This window comes from Panicum virgatum, chromosome 3N (assembly GCF_016808335.1).
Source record: "Panicum virgatum strain AP13 chromosome 3N, P.virgatum_v5, whole genome shotgun sequence".
Classification (NCBI taxonomy): domain Eukaryota; kingdom Viridiplantae; phylum Streptophyta; class Magnoliopsida; order Poales; family Poaceae; genus Panicum; species Panicum virgatum.
This window is the reverse complement of record NC_053147.1, coordinates 51366325-51373715: the sequence shown is the minus strand read 5'-3', so window position 1 is coordinate 51373715 and position 7391 is coordinate 51366325. Positions and strand designations below refer to the sequence as shown.

General features: G+C 41.4%; 1 pseudogene; it reads right to left on the bottom strand.

Annotated features, from left to right (window-relative positions):
- Nucleotides 1-212: 212 nt before the first annotated feature.
- Nucleotides 213-7391, bottom strand: part of LOC120667868 — a 28449-nt pseudogene continuing 21270 nt past the window's right edge.

The window sequence follows — 7391 nt, the reverse complement described above, 5'->3', positions numbered from 1 at the left end:
TAGAAATCAGCTGGTTCATGCCATAGAGGTGAGCCGAGAATTGGTGGCTGGTGGAACACTTCCTCCCTGCAGAATCGGGGAGATATAGAGTTACAAAAAATGACTCCAAATTAGAAGTCTCTGAGCAAGTGAACTCAGTAACCATATTATTTTCCTAGTACATATAACTAACCTGCTACTAAGCATTAAGTAGAACAATCAACGTATCTATACTATAAAGGATGAAAAGCATGTGAAATTTCCAAACAAAGAAGCACAAAGAAAGTGACCTCTCCAGCACCCAGGAAGAGGAAAGTATGCTCTGCCAATATTCCACCAAGTAACTTTTGCGCTACAATAAGCCCAGCAAGAACCACGGAAGCAGTTCCCTGCAATTTATAAACAATATAAATTGAAGATGGTACTTTAGAATAATCCAGCTTGCATTTAATCATATTGTGCCGACATTACACAGTAAAATACATTGCAAGCATCAAATAACAACCTGAATATCATCAATGAATACAAGGTGAGTTGTGCCATATCTTGCAAGGCGCTCAAAGGCATTATGATTGGCAAAATCCTCAAACTGTGTGATAGAAAAAAACATGTAATAGGTTTCAGCTTTCAAACTTTAGGCCATTTGCCAAATGATTTAGATACAAATGTACATGTAAAGTGTACACAAAAAGGCTTAGTTTTACACTAAAACTGGGTACACGCAATGATCTATGAGGTGCATTATCTCTCCTTCAAATATCATATGCCTTCCTCTTGGCCTTTTCTCAAAGTTTAATTTGCCATTTGGTGCAACATGCTTTTAATTTGAGCAGCATATATTCAGACTACATATGGAGTAACAAGACTTCACAATCTACCATCACAACTCAGTTTCCCTCACTGCTTGATGATTGAATAATTCAGATAAAGGAATAAAAAAATCTTTTCCATATTGCAATGAACCCTAAATTGGTTTTTTACAAGATGATATCCCGCAAAATATTTCTTTCGCCCAGAATTAAAGCAAAGAAAAAATTCTTCAAGCACAGGAATTAGTAGTACCGCTACATCAATTTTTTGCCTAAAACATCTTGAGCACGATAGTAACCTGAAGGATAAGAGTAATATAGGTGTCAGCAGATGCATCTTCTGACAGCCAGCTCAACATCCTATTTCATAAGTTAAAAACCCCACCCATTAGCATAGACAGCTTCTAACATTGTTATGGCAGCTAGTTTGACATTCAAAATTATGCACCTCATAAAATTAAATAGAGACTCTAGATGGCCAGGCAAATGACGACAGCAAAAAAAATCCTCTTTAAAAAAATCAGAAGAGCTTTCTTCTACAAGTGTGCATTGTGTTCCTTTTGCAGCAACCTTATCTTTACCTGGTTAGCCAGCAAAACTACTGCACTCAAAATCCTATTTCATAAGTTAAAAGCCAAGAGAATGTCCTGCTTAATTTCATAAAGTCAAGAATCAGAGGGTACCAAATGAAATGAGTTAAACTAACAAGAGAATATCTTGGTCAACAAATTTCAAGAAAAGAAACTCAGAATGACAATATTTCAAAATATTAATAAGCACTATGCGGCCTGAGCAAACAAATCCTACAATTGTAGGCATAATTCCAAGGCAAGCCATGGCAGTGAAGTTTAAGGTCACGAATGGAGTCCAAGGCAAGCTAGCTTCTTACAAACCAAACAAATCTCATCACAGACATTAGTACCCATGGCTGGAACACCCTGTCGAAAAGATGTGAGTAAAGTAGTACCAAGCATCAAGGGAAACTGAATTGCGTGCATTATGCAACATGGATACAATGTTTTTTTAAATGCCTAACTCACGTATGAGTACATAAGCCTTAGTTACTTCAAATGCCTAAGCAAATTTGTAACCGGTTCTATGCTCTAAGTAGGTACCACATGTTATCATCTAAACTGAATACAAATTAAATTGATTCTTTTGCCAACTGACCTATCAGAGAATAAATGCATGATGAATGTAAAACAAGTTATCATCAATTAGCAGGGAACAAGCATGAAACGATAAACTCAATGCAACCTCTTTAGTGATCAACTTAAATAGCTTACCTTTTGAATCAATCAGGGTGCCAGACTCGCAAGGCCTCTTCAGTTGCATATGTTGGTAACTTTGGTTGGGATAAAAAATATATGTGCCATCCAGGATGATGGCGATGAATGCCTCTGCAATGTAGGGCCTAAGAGAAGTGGAGCACAATGAATGCCTATGCAATGTAGGGCCTAAGAGAAGTGGAGCACTTGAACACTAAACAGACCACAACAACATAATGAAAGAGGCATCAGCAATAATTGCCTCAGTCCACCACCACCACAAAAGATCAACACAATTATTTGAAAATAAAAATGTACTATAAACACTGCAGCATTGCCAGGAGCATTACCAAAACAAAGGGAAATCAGTCTACATAATCCTTTTCAAAAAATCAGAAAGCAGTACCTGGTAGTTCTTTGGAGCCGTTCGGATGAGAGTTGCGGAGGCATTGGCAGATTCATCTTCTTCAACCTCGCCTTCAGCTGCAAATATGCCACATTATTCAGCTCCTTCATATTTCGGAGGTGCTACTGGATATGATTGTCGTGTTATGTTAGGATACTATTCATACAACTCAATGAGAAGATAATCTACCAGACAGACTACTCCACTTTTTGAAAAACAAAATGACTCCAATAACTTATCAGATGAGTGTATAAAAGACCTGAAACAATGTCTTAGACTGACAAACAAGAGATAAGATGCCTCAAGCAGCTCGCGCTTAACACTCAAGTCAGGAAATCTCAGGTTTATCATTGGATAAACAATTGCTCCTAGATCTGGCTATAATTGCCATCACCAATCAAAACCAAAGGAACAATGACTGTACCTGACAGGAGAGAACAAGATGGAAATCGAGATAACATTTGCCATTAAAAAACCTATTTGGGTCTCTCTAATCTTTGGTGGAAAGGTAGCACCACCAATATATTATTGACCATGTTAATGGTGTTCTACAGTTGTCTTATAGCAGTCATCCTTAAACAGAGAAGACTTGCAATCAATCAAGGAATTGGCATAACATCGACATAATCAAGGCTGTAGGCTGTTCGTAAATTGCAGAGAAAGTAAAGACATCACAAACAATATACCTCTTGAAGTGCACGATGGCGAGCTTGATAGTCTCCTAGCCAGAGGTCTCCTTGTAGTTCTTCTCGAGGAATTCTCTCATGGAGTTGGAGTTCCTCCCCGTGGCGTTGGCCTTCCAGATAGAAAAGGTACCGGATGGGTCGGTCTGGTACAGGGCCGGCTTGTCGGTGTAGGGGTCAAAGCCGACGATGAGGGTGGAGAGGCTGAAGGGGCGGACTGCACCACTCTGTGTGTACTTCTGCTGCAGGCCGGCGATGTAGCGGGTGATGTATTGGACGGTGATCGGGTCCTCGACGGTGAGTCGGTGGTTCTGGCACTCGACCCGCGCATGGTTGATGAGCACGCCTGGGGAGGTGAAGCGATTCGGGCGGGGGAGGATTGCGTTTGAGTGTGGGGATCGCGAGATCTAGTGGGAGGATCGATCTGAGAGGGAGGGAGGGTAAGCTACCTGGAGTCCTGGAGCTTGGGGGTGGACTTCTTCTCGACGCTGAGGACGACGGTGTCGGTGCCGCGGACGCCGACGGCGGCGCTACCCTTGCGGACGGCCTCGAGGGCCGGGCGTACTCGACCTGGAAGAGGTGGCCGTCGGGGGAGAAGACGGTGATCGCGCGGTCGTATAGACGAAATTCCTTGCTAGCAAGGCGCTAACCAGCGATGCTTGTGCCGCACTCACCCTGTCTGGATCGCCGGTGGTGAGTCGGCGTCGCAGGGTGCCACGTCGGGGGAGGCAGCGTCGCGGGTGGGGGAGCACGTCGTGACGGACAGAGGAAAGATCGAGGGGAGGCGGCGTCGCGGGTGCGGTCAGGGGGGAGGCGGCGTCGCGCCTGGGTCACCGGTGGTGAGTCGGCGTCGGATCGGGGGAGGCGACATCGCGTGTGCGGCAGAGGAGGCGACGTCGCGTGTGCGACGGAGGAAAGAAATCACAAATATGGAAAGATAATTGCTGGGCGCGCTAATCACCAAATTTATACCGTGGGTATAGGCGGGCGGGTATGGAAGAGGGCGCTGTGACAAAAAATTGAAGTTTTTGACAGAAACATTTTGGTTAGTGCTGTTTTTTGGTTTTGTCAAGCAGCTAGCCCTTACATGTGGGCCTTAAAGAGATGTTTTGTGAGAGGTATGGATAGGTTAACTCTGGTGAGAATTGTTCTCAATTCTTTTATCCTTTATAGTATAGAATACATTGCCAATTTCATCAACCTAACAAAAACCTCCTAAGCAATCAACCCTACATCAAATCTATTCCAGCTTCCAAGCAGTCGATTGATCCCTGCAAATGTTCTGTTCGGGAATTTTCATCAATACCCCCACTCGAAATAGAATAATGTTCCAATCTTCTGTTACACAGATCACAGAAATAGAAATGGAACCCTGTTTCCGTTGTTTAAAATAGAATCAACACATTAAAATTTCTGAATCGTATGGATCATGGAAAACAGGCTAATGAAGTTCATATAACTAGATGGAGATGCTATGACTAGATCAAATCAAAGAATCTAAAAAGCTGACCTAATTGAACCAAGGATACATTTATTTAAATTTAACATATATTTCAGCAGTTATGATTTTTTCAGATCTTTTTTGAAAGACATTAACAACAAATTAGGGTAAACTTTAGAAAAGTATCTCAAGAATGGAAAACTATTATAAAAACTACTTCAATATATCGCAAAGCTGCACATTGAAAAACAAAAACTGTAGGGCCTAAAACTACACTTGCATTGTTATACTGTATTGCAAATTATCCATCCCGCATGGATGCTATGAAAGCATAGAAATGATTGTGTTTTTGACAGGGCTTCACCTAGTGTTACATCTTGTGTTGCAATTAGTCAGAACGGAAGCAGATCTCTGGGGTCTAGCTGCTACTGGAGGTTTCACTTAACTAGAGATAGGTTCAGTATAACAGTTTATGAGGTGTGTTGTATGTCTAAATCTATCTTCTCCATAATGATGTGCTGATCTCTTGAGGATTCAAGAAAAAAATAATACCTTACTGCAAAAGTTCACATTTTTGTCATTTCATATCCCCATACTGCATATTTAAGCAGTTGAATGAAAATAATCATTTAGTTTTCCAATATGATGCAAAAATGGGAAACTCTATGAAGCGTAGCTTTGTGAGATTAATGTCAATATAAGTGTAATCCGGCAGCAGTTTTCTATAATGTGTCACTACTACAGAATAGGCCATTGTTCCAGGCCATTTGTCCCGGCAGTCTTTGGGCTCGGGACAATAGGTGGCTTTTGTCCCGGGTCCAACGGCTAGCCGGGCCAGCGGGGGGGGGGGGACAGGGGCCTTTTGTCCCGGTTGGATCCAACCGGGACAAAAGGCCCGCGTACCCTTTTGTCCCGGTTGGAACCACCAACCAGGACAAAAGGCCCCCCTTTTGTCCCGGTTGGTGTCTCCAACCGGGACAAAAGGCCTTGGCCCCCTTATCCCCTTCCCTCTCCCCCCGCCCGAGCCATTCAACTCACTTGTTTCTTGCTGTTCTCGGCTCGGGAGAGAGGAGTTCTTGCTCATTTCTTCACTACATTTGTGAAGATCTTTGATTCCCCGTCCATCCATCGGTGCTAAAGGTTTGGGGCTTGTTTTTCTCTTCTTCCTTGGCTTGTATAGCTCATTTCATGCTTTAGAAATAGAGAAAATGTGTAGCTAGCTCCTTTCTTGGATATTTAGCTAGATTGAATATGTAGGTGTGATTTTCTTTTAGATTTAGGTGAGTATGTGGATAGTAGAAATTTTTAGATTGAATGTAGACACTTCATGTGATGTACTTGTATACATGACCATATTGTGGATAGTTGATTTTTGTATTCATGAATGAATTAATGAAATGAGTATATTAGAATTTTTTGTATTATGAATGGATTATTTTGACACTCTAGTGATGTATTTATTCAGGCTCACATTGAAACCATCTAGAAGCTAAAAAAATATTTATTTCGAAACAAGTATACGTTGTTAATCTCCATCCAACGGTGATGGCACTACCTTTCGGGAATACACGATGCGCTATAAGCACGTCGCGAATCGGTTGGTCGCATCACCAGCACTTCCGATTGATAAGAAGACAGCATTTGACGCAGTCAGCATGGCCGTTGTTGTACTGAGAGCATATCAACGAGCATGCTGCCTGTGCCAAGTGCTGTGCCTATTAATCGTAAATGTTGGTGCTGCGACTGGCCGATTGGTGACATCCTTGTACCGCACCGTGTCCCCCGAAAGGCAGTGTCATCACCGCAGGGTTGAGGTTACTGACATATACATTTTCAGAAATAAAGGTTTATTTTTCTTCTAGAGGGTTTCTGGATATTGAAAAGAGTGTACTCCTGGAACTGAAGGGTGTCAAAATAATTAGAAGTTATAGAGATTTCTTTTAATTAATTAGAGATTTCTTGAGGATTAATGATACATTTCGTCTTTTTTTTGATTTCATTGTTATTTGCAAGAGTTATTAATCTGATCATTGTAATTGTAATAGTAAATAATTTTTACATTGTAATGGTAAGAATTTATAATTTTGTGGAAAATAAAGGTATTTTTCAGTAAAATATAGCTTCAGCAGCTGGAGAGAGTGGCGCCGGTGGGGGTGATCGTTGTCCTTCTTGAGAGAAGGGCATAACTCGAGTAGGTCGTCGGTCCAAAAAACCTAGTGCTTTTCATAGGGCAGTGCTCCGTTATTTGGAAAAAGAATATAGAGAATGCATGGCAAGGGGCGAGGAACCTCCGTTTGATCTTGAGGATTTATTGCGGCATTACGGTTCGTCACCACCAAACTCGGAGGTTTCAGCTCCGCCATCTTCTTCTGCGCCAGCAAGAAATCCGTTAGAGCATTCTGCGTTCCAATGCAAGGACGGTTGAAAACCTATGTGTTGTTGACCGAATTTTTAAGTTTCATGTATAGTACTCCTTGTTAAGTTCTGTAATGGATTAAGTACTCCTTTTAATTAATCAAGATGTATGATGGATATTGCATATCTTTTAATTATTTATGTTATGTTACATTTAGTTTAATTTAGGCTTGATATATTTTATTTATTCGATACGTGTAAAGAATTCAAATCGATTTATTTAAAATGCAGATGGACCAGCAATGGATGTACAATGCTGACCGACGTTCGAAAGAATTCATTGATGGCCTGCATTATTTTTTGTCTGTGGCTGAGGCAAACAAGCAGAATGGTTTTATGTGCTGCCCGTGTGTTCATTGCAACAATAACAAGGATTACTCATCTTCAAGA